The sequence below is a fragment of the Canis lupus genome, chromosome 4 (genome assembly GCF_048164855.1).
Source record: "Canis lupus baileyi chromosome 4, mCanLup2.hap1, whole genome shotgun sequence".
NCBI lineage: Eukaryota > Metazoa > Chordata > Mammalia > Carnivora > Canidae > Canis > Canis lupus.
In genome coordinates, this window is record NC_132841.1 from 31,711,880 (window position 1) to 31,727,108 (window position 15,229).

The window sequence follows — 15,229 nt, forward strand, 5'->3', positions numbered from 1 at the left end:
AAAAAAAAAAAGAAACTAGGTAGGAAAAGCATTAGAATTGCCCCATGTGAATTCCACTCACATTTCTAAGCCAATACGTTTAAAAGATGAAATGAAAATATCCCATCTACTGTTATCACACTCTGCTGTCTTCACCAATGTGAACTGAGAATAAGAGATGGCAGCTTTTCAATGTATTGCCTAGATTCCTCTGGCTTCTGGTGCTCCCGTCATTTCTATTTCCCGTCATTTCTATCGCTTCTGTGATAAAGTGAGAAATAATATTCTGAAATGCCACTAGCATTCAGTATAGGATATGCTGTCCTCTACAATTAGCATATTTTCCTGATAGACCAAGTGTTTAGAATACAATGATTTATGGGTCCAGTAAATATAGAGCCAGTTGCCAGGATATAAGGAGGATATGTAGGAAGTTGACTTTGTGTACTAATAAATGCCAACAGGTACACTCAGTTAAGGAAATTATGTATGGAGGATTCCGGTTATAAATTTCTGTGTTTTTTTTTTTTTTTTTCTGAGTTGAATTGCTTATCTGTCCATATCAATTGCTAAGCAGAAAATAGGCTAAGAGCATTAAAACTTTAGTTAACTCTGCTTCCTCAGGTCTATATAATTTTAAACTTATTTAGGACAATAGCCCATTTGTTTTATAAATCACAGTGTTCATTGCATTATCTTTCAAGCTGAAAGCACTAAATCACGTTATATTACTGAGCCCTGGACGAATGCAGCATTATAGCTTGGCTGGCGGAGCATGTATCAGTGTGATATTGATCTAACCGGGGAAAAAAGAAGCCGCACCGAACGGCCTCTGAACTGGAAGGGGTGTTATCTGCAGGCTGCAGTGTTTGTTCAAATCACATATTGCTTGGGGTCAGGTCATATTTCTTTTTTTTTTTTTTTTGCAGGCTTTATATGATTTTAGTGACAGTTATGGCCATTTCTTTAATCTGCAGGATTAAGAAAGTTGTTTTGTGGAGGAATGTCTGAAGGTAAATTATGTGACATCATGAGTAGCTCACTTTTCAGCAAGGAATGGGTTAAAATGGGGTAGTTGGTGGAATGCTGTCCCTCCTTAGGTGGAGTTTATCTGCAGTTCTAAACCTGTTTCCTGGAACTCCAGTGGCCTCCTTTAGTGATTCACAGTAGCAATCCTAGGAGCAGAGGCATAGCTATCAGTAGGTAGCAAAGGTTTATTGTGCCAGGAGGCAGGGGTCTTGACTGGGTTTTGCTGGGCTGGAATACCTTGTGATTTTGTCATTGCCAGAAGGGAAATGGGATGCCCAAGTGGGAAAAAATGTGGTGAATATTCCACAATATATGCATTGTGTACCTTAAACATACACAATGTTAAATGTCAATTATGTCTCAATAACTGGTAAGGAAGAAAGGGAAAGATGACCTGTAGGGAAGAGAGGGGGGCATCTGCCCTGCTGGGGACTAGAGCACTCTGATTGGACCTGTCTTCATCCAATCCCTCAAGAAAGCTTATGTGCTAAGCTTCCCTGGAAGAGGAAGCCTGAATGGCTATACTGCAGGAACACGAGCAAGTTAACTGCTAGCCTCCCACTCCCACTGCCAAGGAAGGCTGAGAGGAGATGCACATAGGTGGCAACTGGACCCCTGCTCCTGGTGTGCATGTGGGCCCTGGTCCATTCTCCTAAGTGCTTATTAAAGGGATAAAGTTAGTTGAGACACTGACCTCCCTGTTAGGGATACACTTAAACTGTGCCATCTGTACTGCCAACTCCATGATAGCTTATGTTTGGAATTGTTTTTGTTTTTGTTTTTGTTTTTTTCTAGTTTGCAGAGGGCATCTTGTGAGGTTATAAATTCTTGGTGACCTCAGATCCTACAAATTCTGAGATTCATGATTCCGCCTGGTTCACGCATGTGCCAAATGATCACTAGTCACCACCGACCCATACCTTTATCCTATTTCTAACTTGTACCCACACACCTACACGCAACCCCTGGTACAACATGTAAATTATTACACATTGCAATGTGTAAATTATTACATTGCTCTTCAAAGATTGCCATGTCTCTAGTCACTTTTTTGAACCCGAGTCCTCCTCCATGGCACCATGCTATTTTTGTAGGGTGCTGGCTGATATCACCTCTGCAGACACAGAGAGCCAACAGGAAGCCCAAACACAGCATTTCCTCTTGGGTTGAGAGTGAGGGGGCTTCTTCTTCCTCTCTCATGTCACACCCTGCTTGGCATGCTCTCAATCCTCCAAGGAACAGATGTGAGAGCATATTTACAAAGCAGGCCTGTGACAAGCAGACACCCACGGCCTGCAGGGTGCCCATCCTCCTCCACAGGCAGGCTTCTGAAGTAAAGTGAAGCCCCCTCGTGCGCTAGCTTGGGCGGTCAACGAGACCACACAAGAGGAGCAAGTTGTGTTGCAACTGTGGGCCTGATTCCCATGTAGTGGGTGAGACATCCATTGTCTGGGATGGCTAACAACCATGGAGTGGGCCACTCTCTCCATCCCTTCTCTCTTCTGTGTTATGGTGTGTCAAACATAACTGTGCACAGAGCTAGGGAAAAGCAACAGAGCTTCTGAACTGACACTTGGCCATAAATACCAGCCAAACGTCTCTTTTTACTTAATTATCACACCAGCAATATTTTATTAGAACCTTTAGAAAAACATGGAGAATGTCTGGTTTTAGAATCGAAGAGGTCACACCATCTATTGCAAAGTAACTTTAGTCAGTGTGCTTGGTCATAATTGATGGGCTAGTTTGGACTCATCAGTAACCCTCAGAGTGGTAGGTGAAGAGCTCAGGTCTCTTCTTCTCCATCCTAGCTGCTGCCAGGTTCTTTGTTACAATGGAAATAAATCTTATCTTAAAATCTCCCAATGCTGCAGTATTGTGAATTATTTGTTCCAGCTATTGGTTGTAGTGTTATAGGTACAAACCTGCCATGGTTTCATTGTGGATGGAGTACTTTCCAACCTTTTGATTTTGGGTTCAGATGTGTGCCTTGCCTTACTCAATGGTATGTTTGCAGGTAAACGGAAGTAGAGACTTGACATGGGCTCCCACGTTTGGGATTGCTTTCTTGGCTTCTGCCAGCAATGTGAAGAAAATGTACTCCAGGTAGCTGCTGTCCCTTCAGCATTGGGAGACCCCAAACTGAGACCCATGAGGCACAGACTCAGTTGACTCCCAAATGGTGGCATTTCTGCGTGGAAATCTTGTCAGAAGTAGTTGAACAGAGCTTGCCTCCTTCTAGTTCTAGAACATACAACACGAAATGAATGACTTTTCTGTGACTTGGCAAACTGTCATACTGCTTTCTGGTTGGATGAGCCTCTAACATTTTATCCTTTAAGTTTTCAGTGGTGTGAAATATCCCCAAGAGTTCTCTTAACGTGAAGATTTTTTTTGCTAGACTCTCTTCCTCTGGAACATTTTCATCCATTTCGTCACAAACTCTTTCCATATTTATGTCAATAAATTTACCCTCACTAAAGTTCCTCTAGCTGCGTTAACGGTCTCTGAGATGGTAAAAGTATCAGAATCTGTATGATCAGCTATCACTCCTATTGCCTTATGTTCAAGTCAGAATTCCAGTTTTATTACCTTTGTTTCTTTGTTGCAGGTTCATCTTTATTAACCAATTCCCTGTTTTGACTCTACATTATTAAAAAAAAAAAAATTGCTACCTGGGTTTATCACTGGAAGACAAGGAAGCCACACGGCTGAACACTTTGCTCTCAGTTCATGAATTGACATGGGTGGTGAGACCAGTCAGTGACAGACTTTGGAAGAAGTGACATGATTCTGATGTCTGTGTGCTATTCTCACAGTGATTTGTGGACTGAAGAGCTAGCAGGAGGATTTGTAGTTGATGCAATTACTCGTAATTAATGTGCTGAGGTCATTGATTTGACCCGTGTTGTTGGAGAACTAGGCTTATATCACTAAATCGTGGTGACTGAAATCTGTGTCAAAACTGTGCAAAAGAGGCCTGGCCATGTGTGTGGGTACCCTGGAACCATGGCTATCTAAAGCTTCTGTGCTCCTGAGACTTGACAAGGATGGTACTTAGGTCATATATTTTATAGATGCTCGGTATAATCACTTGAATTTGCTATTTACCTCTCAAAATCTAGACCCCTTGCTAGCCATGTTACAGGCCCTCAAACTTTTCTTTTTTTAAGATTTTATTTATTCATGAGAGACACACACAGACACACACAGAGGCAGAGACACAGGCAGAGGGAGAAGCAGGCTCCATGCAGGGAGCCCAATGGGACTCGATCCCGGGACTCCAGGATCGCACCCTGGGCTGAAGGTGGTGCAAAGCTGAGCCACCTACACTGCTCTCAAAATTTTCTTATTCTGTTCCTCAAGTTCCTAAAGACAGAAGAGCATTGCCTCTAGTGTCCTGTCTCTGCCCTCCTGCGGTGCCTGTCATCCTTCCACCCAGTTGCTTCACTAGGTGTCCCTCTTGGTTCTGGTCAGATGGTTGTTGGCTCATTCTGGGAGATGATGACCCCTTTTGCCTCTTCAATTCACAGAGGGTGTCTGTTGTCTCCCTGTTGATGTCTAGGTTCCTACAGCTATTGGCTTCATGACCTGAATGTTTTAATGCTGTGTAATCTGGTTTCACACATCTCATGCCAGGTTCAGAATGTTCATTGGGAAGAAAAAGGTGCTCCCAAATTATGTGACTAATAGGATGTAGATTCCTGAAGTTGCATGGGCATTGAGAGTACAAAAAGTATTCATTAAAAAACAAAATCCCCTTGTAATGAAGGGAGATATTTGCATTTCACAGTGAGCATGCGGTCCCAAAGTCTTCATCTCGGCAAGAAATAAAGTTGAACACAGTGAGCCAATTAGAAAGAAATGACCTGAATATGTATTGTCCTGACAATATCCTCTCATGACAGCTCTGCTTATCCTGTTCAGTATCTTCTAGACATTCGTTATTCAGAGTCAAAGCGAAAGCCCCTGGCCAGCTCCTAAATGTCATGGTTTTAAAGTACCTGTCAAAAAATGAAGTTGTTACCTTATTTTTACAAGGACACTTTGTAATGCAAAAGGGCAGGATACCATACTCTCTCAGGAAAGATGTGGTGAGGAGGATAAACCAAGATTTTTCTTTTTAAGATAGAGAACATCCCTCTTCACAAAGAGAAGGTAGCTAATGTCACCTCCACACCGCCTTTCAAATGTGTAATGAGAACCACGTGATCCCAGAGAGTACAAGGCAAATACCAGCTGCCTCCTGGTAGAGGGGCAAAGAAAAGCCAAGGAGGACCTCCTGCCGCCAGCTTTTGAAGAAATTGCTATTATCCCCACCTCCAAAGGGCAGTCTGTCTTCAAGCACTTACAGTGGATGGAGCAGGAAAGCCCAGGTCAACCCTGTCACTCCGCTAGAGTTCCTCCCCCCTAAGCAATTGCAGGGAATCTATGCAACACGTAGGGTGCCCTGGGAAAGCAGAAAGCCAGGGCTCGGCTGCACTGCAGGGCTGGCTGGGGTGGCCCATGGGCCTCAGGACCAACAGAACTAAGAGAGGTGGGAAAACCAAGCTCAGGCCCAACAGCAGCAGCCCTGGGAAAGAGCTGAGCAAGGAGAGAGAATCCAACAGGAGCCAGTGGGAGCCCCTGCAGGTACCAGAAGAGTGGTTTGGGAATGAGAAGATTAAAATCTGAAGAAGCTCCCTGAAAGGCCAGGCCCTGTTTCCAGGACCTTTTACTGGGTCACCGTGGCCTCTCCTGAGTTCTCTGAGGACTTGCAGGGGGGCCTCAGCTGATCTGAACAACAGATTGAACAACGTTGGCTCCCGTTGGGATCTGCTCGTACTTCTATTTTGTGGTAACGGTGAATCCAGTAGGACATGCACGAGCACTTTTTAAAGAAATCAAAGTTTAGGCATAGATGGTGATAAAACCATTTGACATCTTCTACAAGAACCAAGACAGATGCTTTTTTTTTACTGCAAAACAAGAGAGCAGAGCTTGAGTAAATCAGATAGAGAAGCAAAGGAGGCCAAAGGAGATAGCAGGGAGCCCTGCTGGTGGGTGGGCCTGTCTGGGTGCCCTGGAAACAAGTCAGGAGGAGCTGATTTTCTCACCTGCCAAAGTGTTCCTCTCACTGCAAGTTTTGCACCTGCCCCTTAGGTTCGGAAGGAATCAAGACAAACGGATTCCATGCAGCATTTCAACAGGATGTAATGCAAGACTGTCACTGGAATATGCTTAAAACAACTACTGCTGTAATTTCTGAGATTATGACAAGTGGTAGTTAATTTTGACATTTGCTGCCTCTTTGTGGATCCCATTTATTCTTAGCACAGTTTATTCAGCTTACTATCCAGGATACATGGCCTTTTTTTTTAGTTAAATGAGAAGCATGGTCTTTAAAAAATATATTTAATTGTAAAGGTACATTCACCTAATAAATAAGCAATAAAAATTTAAAAAGTGAGAACAACCGTGGCTGTGTTGAGTGGCAGGGTCATCTTTTCTTTCTCTGTCTCTCTCTTTTTCTGAACATACTAAATAGAGTGGATTTATACTAATTTAAATCCAGGACATATATAAATAAATACAATCATAATGCAAAATGTTTTTCTTGAGACATTAAAGGAAAATTTAGCTGTTGTGAAACTCAACAAAAGAAATTTTTAAGAAAAAAATGTCCCATGTTACGCATATCACTGAGCAAGGAACTGAGACACGGGATTTATAGACGCTAAAGCAGCATCACTGAAAAGTCATTATATTTTGCTGTGTGCACACAGACATTTGTTAATTGTTTTCCTCCGTTTACTTTAGCATTTGGAACTTTATAGCACTGCCTGCAGAAATAGGATTATGGAGACTTCTAAAACACCCACAGTGTATTTCTGTGCTCCTCAACAAATGCCTGTTCCCCAAAAGTCCCTGATGATGTGCAGAGTCTTCCAGTTGATGTCTGCCCTTAAGAGAGGAGAAGTGGGAAAAATAAAAAATATCATGTACTGCATTGATAGTTTGCAAATGTTAAATGATTTAATCCTCAGAAAAAGAAGACAGTACATAGGTAACATATATAATTATCCTGGTTTTATAGAGATGTGGCTCAGAGAATTTAAGTGATAAAACTATCTAATAAAAATAAAGAGCGCTGTCTGTAATGTTAATGATAAAAATTAAAGCATTACCATTCATTCATCAGTCCCATGCTGTGTGTTAGGTACTGTACTAAGCATTTTACATACATGAGATCTTCCCAGCATGCCTGGGATTTAGGGACTGTCATTTGAATTGTGTAGGCGAGGAAGTGGAAGGTTTCTGAGAAGAGTGCTTCTCACAATTTAATCGCTATCATTGTACAAATCTTGGCTGGATCTGAATAAAATGCAGCTTCTGATTTGTTAGATCTGGGTGGGACCTTAGGTTCTGCATTTCTGACAGATTCCAGGTGAACCCTTGTTGCTGGTCCACGAACCACAGAGAGGCAGGGCCTGAGAGGTTCAGAATCTGGGTCAAGTACATGAGGTTGATTCTCAATGGAGAAACGATCAAACCGAGGTGTGTCTGACTCCAAACTCCAAGTACGCATCTCACCCTATGCTGTCTCTTCCTCGTGTCCAGCAGTTCTGGTGGAGGAGATGAGATGTGTTCAAGGATGACTAGGAGACCGGTACTAACTGCTGTACACTCTCAGACAGGGACCCAGAACTCTCAGACAGGGACCCAGAAGACTTCCTTCATTGCCCCCACACCAACTAAGTGTTTTCTGGAAAGGGAAGAATGTCAATGAGCTGTTTCAACTGGGTAATCAGGGGGATTCCTGAAAAGAGGGGACACATAAGCTAGACTGAGAAGACTGAGGATCAAATACATATATGAATATATATGTGTAAATAGATGTGATTTATAATATGCTATTATATGTAACATAATATCTACCCATCCATCCATCCATCCATCCATCAGTCCATCCATCCATTTACTCCCATGCAGAGGGAATAGTGTGCGCAGATTCCATTCAGTTCAAGGCAGAACTGGGACAACCTGGTACTTTGATCAGGCTCTGGCTCTATGGACCACACAGTCTGTTCACTCCCCCGTCTCTTATAGAAGGGTCACATGGATTTAGGACACTTGGACTGGCTTATTGATCGGCTCTCAAGGTGTTCCTTTTCTTATTTCCAGGGGCCTCAGAACTCTTGATCTTAGGGCAATAGGAATCCTAAATCTAGTCAATTTGCAAACAGAAATTATTTGAATTGTTTGGTATTCTACTTTCTATTCTATTTAAGTTTCCTTTTATATTTGCCTCTAGGTAATTCAACCTGGTTTTCTCAAGGCTTATTAAGTTCTTCTTCTACATTAAGTTTGGAAAAGCAGACACTAGATGCCATTTAAAGTCGTGGAAAACAAAACCTGAGTGCGAGAGCCTCGAAGTTTGGAGAATAAGGTTCTGTTTATTTATTGGCTTTATTCAGTTATTTAAAACAAAATTAATATGCAACAAATTAAAAACTCATTTTATGTAGCTAATATTGAGGACTATTGGAAACTGACTTAATATAATTGGGTTTTATGAAAAAAATCTCATTAAATCATACATAATATATTCATGTTGTCATTTTTGAGAAAGTATCAGAAATCTTCGGATTATAGATATTTCACTTGTAAATCTACCTTTTAAGTTATTACTAGGTGTCAATTAGTATACTGCATATCTATTTGCAAAAAAAAAAAAAAAAGCAGTTTAGAGGAACTATATTAACTTAAGGATAAACAATCATAGATATCAAGGATGCTGGTGGTTATTCTTCTCCAGAAGTTACTTTGATTAACCACAGTATTTAGCCATGAGTTTTCTGGAATTCAAGACCAAGAAGAAAATAAAATGTTATGCATGGGTGCCCCCATTTAGTTATTGTAAGAAAGTCGACTTTGGTGGGGAGCATCAATATTTCTCCTTTTCTAACTGAACAGATGGTTTTTGTTTGTTTGCATGTTTTGTTTCCAGTTATTGCTCAGACAAGCCCTGAGGCAGGGCTGCCCCGACTTAGTGCTCATACACACGCTAGCTCTTGTGGTCCTGACACCGCAAGTGATACTTACAAGTGAGCAGCTTTTCTGTTCATTCATTTCTCTCCTTACCTTTCAAGGCACTGCCAGTGAACTGTGCCATATGAAACTTCTCTCAATGTCATTAACCTGAAGCTTATTGGATGTAGCCTCCTCTACTTACAATTTAAAAAGAAATCAATAAAACTTGCAGTCATTATTTGCCAATCCCGATGAGGTCCAAACATGCCCATATCTGCGTGTCCCCAGCGCGGGCCTGTGTGCACACGCTAGTAATGACACGCCGCGCGAGTCATTACCCCAAAAATTGATCGTCGAGATCATGGCTCTCATTTTTTTTCTTTTGCTTTTGACAGAAATGACAGTATCTCCATAATTCCGGTTTTCACTATTTTTAAAAAGATAACTGGTTCCACGTAAGTGTTGTCCGTTATCTATTGTTGAAAGTTAAAGGAACCTCTGTGATCTTCCGCAGGAGTAATTTTCTCAGCCTGAGAACAAGAATACGTAATGCAACCACAGAAAAAGCCTAACAAACCCTCTCATCTGAAACACATGAAAACATGAGGAGGCATTCATGTTAGGTAATTATTTTCAGAGCGATTTCCATGGGACTTCATAAAACCATTGACTTAATAATGAAATATTGACCCTGTTTTCCCAGTGAAAACTCCATTCGTATGAACATCCTGTCACTCAAATCCTGTAAATCTTTTTCAGAGACATTTTTGGAGTAAACTCCAGATTGTCAACAGCAGCAGAAAGAGAACACACCCTTTTTCCATTAAGGAAAACTGCCCTTTGGCCCACATTTTATGCCATTTAGTTGTTTGCAAGATTCATTAATTGGCAACGGCCCTTCCAGATACTCATTAGAATGAACAAGAATCCACTATAATTTATAGATTATATGTCACTCTTCCCCCTCAGCTGGAAAAGGGCACACATATTTCAAAATCACTTTTGAATCTTGAAATTTAAACATTTTCCTCCAATGACATCTATTTTAATGCACATGATTTAAAACATGGGCTTTTATTTGTTGTTGTTGTAAAACATGGGCTCTTAATATAAAAAAGGATCATTTGAAAAGAAGATAGCAATCTCTAAGTTTTCACATAGCTCTTGCTCTTGGGGATATTTCTAGGACTTTGTGGGCAGTTAAGAGAGTACAAAATTCTTTCTAATGTCCTTGCTTTTTGCTTGTATAGAAATCGGAAGGGGGATGGCAGAAAAAGCCATGCATTGTTCACAAGACGTGCATTCTAGTCTCATTTTTATTTTGTTTCAGCAGCAGTGTGGCTTTGGACATCCCATGCCAGCTCCCAAGGTCTTAGCTTTCCCATCTGTGAAATGGGAATGGTAACACCAGACTCAGCCTCAGCACATAATTAGGATTTAAATGTTTCCTGATACATGGGAGAATTATTAATTAGGCCTTGAATTATTTATGGAATTTTGTGACTTCAGGTTTGCTGATCTAAGATGCAGACTTTAATGCTTTCGAAGTGGGAAGAATTATATTAACTCCTAGGCTGAATGGATTCTCCTATTAATTCTTAAGGCTGCCATCTTAGATTTTAGGGTTTTTTTTTTTTTTTTTTTTTTCTTTCTCAGTATGTTTCACAAGGAGGGAAAAGGCTTTCATAAATGTGCAGTCAGAGTACAAACAGGGAGGGAGAGCCAAGTCCTTCATATTTACAAATACTCCTACAGCTGCAGAGCTCACGCTTTCAAGAGGAGGTTCTTGGATCTTCATTGGACAGCAAGGGCTTGTGTGGTGCTTTGTAGCAAGCACTCAGTAAGAGGCCTGGGCTGTTGGGAGCTGCTCAGGGCTTAGTCAGTGCTGGACACTAGCAGGTCCTAACTTAATGTCACCTAATAACACAGTGTCATTATTATCTGATTTTACAGCCAGAGTATCTGATGCATAGCTTGTCGAAGTCACACAACTGAGTACATGGAGAAGCTACAATTTAGGTCTCCACTGTCTTACCCCATATCCTATTATCTTAATTCCTATATTGTGCTATATTTGTTGGGTAGATAGATGGATAGATGGTTAAATATTAAGCAGAGGTAAGCTTTGTTAAGTAAAAGCTTTCTGGAGCTATGGGAAAATGTTTTGGAAATAGTTCTTTGTGGTGCATATTTAATAGGGAATTAGTAATTTTGAAGGTCAAGATTTCCCATAAGTGAAGTCTATTAAAGTTAATTTTATAGGGTCTGAGTTAATGTAATATAACAAGCATGATTGTAGGAGAAAGGACACCAATTTCTGCATTCAATACCATTGACAAGTCCATGAGCTGCTTGAGATTCTAAGAGGTGCCCTGTTTTTCCACCCTTGTCAATACCAAACATAGGTTCTGGCACAGAGAGGCTTCTTAACAAAGATTTGCTCTGGATGAGTGAATTAAATCTTTCTCTTATTCATCCAATAAATTTTGCTTAAAACTCTGCTAAAATGACTTAGAACTGAATCAAGAGTGATAAGTGAAGGAGACACAATCTCTTGAAACCAAATGATGATGACACTCTCCAAAGGAAATAGTGATGGTCCTAGGGTTGAAGACACAGGGGGTAGGTACCAAGCAAAGCAACAGGTCCTCAGAGAAGTAGTCAAAAGAGTCCTCTCTTGGCAACTGACCAGTACAATATGAGAAAGAGAAACTGTAAGAGTGAGAAGAGACTTGAAGGATGTGTGGACCGCAGGAGGAAGAGCATCCAAGAGAAAACAGCTTGTGCAAAGACCTTGGGCTGGCAGTGATTTGGCTCCTTTGAGAACCGAAGGATAGCTGGATAGCCGTGGTGACTGGAACCCAGGGAAGGAGCATAAATAGAATAAGGAGAGGTAATATTTTTAAAGGCAGGGGAGAGATTGTTTGTTTTTGTTTTGCAAACACCTTTCCTAGCTTTAATCTCAGCTTTATTGTTTGGAAGAACTATTAAGGCCTTTTGCAAATAATTGGACCCTGTAATGTTAATTTATAAAACTAAATTGAAGACTATCATTCCCTTGGACTTGGATAGATCTGTTTGAGGTCAATTTTTCTAATTTTGTCCAACTACTAGCTCAGGAATATGGTACACCGAAAAATAATTTGTGCTGCTCCATTTCTGATAATACCAAGGTCAATGTTGTCAAAATGCATGGAGCTAGGAGAGTGAGGTGGTGACTCAAATAGCATTAGTCACTTTGGCCAACTTGCCGCATCACTAAGGACATCTCTAAGTAGGGAGAAATTAACAAGGGGGCTGGAGGAATTTGATGCTAAACCTACCTTAATTTCTCATATTTTTCTTATATTGTTAAATCCTATATTCAAAGAATTAAGAACCTTGGGTTAATAGAAGATGAGGACAGAAATGGCTCTGTTGCCCATCTGTATCACCTCTGACAAATTAATCAGTACAACAAAGAGGGGGAAGTTCAGTAGCAACAATAATGATATGAGCCAGTGACGTAGGAAGAGCCTGGCCAGGCAAGTTAAATGACATCGTCAAGGTCTCACTCTCAGTTCATGGTACAGCAAGTCCTCTGTGAATTGTGTCTTCACCTCATTAACTAACTTGTGAATTCCACCTCAAGTGCTCAGAGGTAATGCTCATAAAAGTGAGAGTGACAGACTTTTAAAGGTTTCACACCTCTCTTGATGTGTGGTGGGCTTGGAGCGCTGCTGTTACTCTTGGTTGCAAAGCGGGTATCAATTGCCCAATTTGGAGACAAGGAAGGTGAGACTTGGAGGGGTGAAGTGACTTGACTAACATTATGCACCCAATAAGGGGGTGAAGTGAAATACTGTATTCTGGCTTCTAAGGATTTTTTTTTTTCTTGTGAATATTTTGAGTTCATACAAATCATCATTGAGCTTAGAAATTTGTTGACTTAGGAATTTGAGTTATTTTACATTGAGACTATTACTGTGTTTTTCTAATCAAAGACTAAATCTTTTCTCCTATGACGTATCTCTAGGATGTAATTAATTTTCGTGGGCATTTGGTTTCCGAATTCAAATCAGAATGTTCTTCATATCATTAATATTGTTAGTATTTTTGCATCCACGATGTGTCTAGATCCTCCTTATTTCTTTCCCTTGTTCTGCTATCCCGGATAGCTTTCTTTAGAGACACTCAGTCTCTTTTTCTTTTGACTCTATGTCAATTTTTAATTGATCACTACAAGGAATACCTTTGGGGAAGCCTCTTTAGATAGTGGTTGACATAGACCTAAAAGGGAAATTGAAGGGAACAGTTAAAATTGGAATCTCGCAAGTATGAACTATGCTTTTGAAAGGCTTATTTAGCCTTTTCATCTCTAAGTGTCTTGAACAGGAATTGTCTTCTTGAAGTATGTGCACCATGAGGAGGATGCAAAAGTAATTCACCATAATAGAAGGGCACATTGGTGAAGACATTGTTTTTCCAGTAGATGATTGTGAGTTTAAAGCCTGATCCTATCACTTGCTAACTAGTGATTGGGTGAAAGTTAAATAACCTCTGTGTGGCAGTTAACTCATCTGTAAAATGGGAACAATGATTATAGAGCTCCATGATTGACTTATGTCAACACTAGATACTCTAATTTCTATCCTGTTATATGTTGAGTGCTTACCCTCTGCTAGGCGATCTAAATGTAGCTGGGGATTCAATGGGGAATAAGAAATAAGATCCTGCTCCTCAGGAAGCTCTTACAGTAGTAGGGTACACAAGTTCAACAACAACAACAACAAAAAAGCAGAATAGTAGTGAATCTTGAGTTGTTCTGGGAAGGAAACAGTCAGGGTACTATTACAGAGAACACAATGCATAGGTAGTTAGAGTGGTTAGGGAAAGCATGCTGAGAGGGTGTTTGAGATAAATCCATAAAAGAGTACCTGTTAAGAGATTGCCAGCAAGGCTGTTCCAGATGAGGCTTTTGCCCATGCAAAAGCTTTGAGATATGATTTGAAATTCACTCTCTCTCAGTCTCCATCTAACCTACAAGTGTGATGTGTTATGTCTGGACACAGGTTCTGTGTTTTTGGGCATATAAGGCATGGGGTTTTTTCCATGATCATCAGTTCCTCCATCCACCAAATAATGCCTGTCATGTATAATGGCAACCATTTACCCCCAACATTAGGATTTATTAAAAATAACTTTATTGAGGTATAAATGATGTACAAGAACTGTACATATTTAATATGCATCATTTGATAAGTTTGGTAGTGGGGGGGAATTTAAATCCATAAACTCAGAGAGAATTACTAAAGTAATGGAAAGTTTGTAACATCTCAACTGCCCCTCCCCAGTGGTGGAGGGACCTTCATTTTTTGGTCTGATAATTGATGAAAAATAAAATAGAACTATTGCTCTGGGAAAAGATGGTCTTTTTCTAAAAGCCTCATATTGAAGGCTATGTAAGTACTATCTTTGTGTTCTAAAATTCAGATGGGTTTGCTTAGGACTGACATTTTCTTAAGGAGTTCATGGTTATAATTCAACCTTCTTCAAGTGAATAATGGATGTGCCCTTGGCAGATAAGATCAGCTAGTTCATGAAATGGATCAATTTAGCACCAGAGGTGTCTTTTTACACCATGACAGGTAGTTAAATTTGCAAAATTATTACTATCACAAAGTTACAATTCATTTCTTGATGAAAATTCCAGGAATATGTTGACTACTCTTAAAGAAGGTGATGGAGAAAATTAAAATTCAACATTTCATTGATTTATACTTTTACTCGTTCATTTATTCTTCTGTGGTTTTGTTCAGTGGCATTTGCTAAGCATGTGTTCCAGGAAAGCTTTTGAAACAAATATTTAGGTAAGATATACTGATAGTAACAATACAAGAGAGTAAAAAGTCATGTGCTTAAGCATGGTAGTGTATTTCAAGGAAGAAAATGTTATTTATTGCCAAGAGTTTATGGAAACCTTTAGACTAGAAGATCAATAAGCTGATAAAGCTTATGCCATACAGATAGGGTGAAGATACTTTTCCACATGTGGGACTTTGGTGTTTGGGAATGGGAATCAGTGTCTACGTATGACCCCATAAGGACACATTTTTACTCACACTCATACATGGTATATCTGGAGGGACATAATAGGAGATGCAAAAACAAAGGTAGCATGGTCCCTGTAATAGGGACAGGTTCAGGCAGTTTTTAGAATTCACTCTAA

General features: G+C 40.3%; 1 protein-coding gene across 7 annotated transcripts in view; it reads left to right on the plus strand.

Annotated features, from left to right (window-relative positions):
- NRG3 (neuregulin 3) overlaps positions 1-15,229 on the plus strand; it is a 1,035,395-nt gene that overhangs the window by 481,452 nt on the left and 538,714 nt on the right. The window lies entirely within an intron of this gene.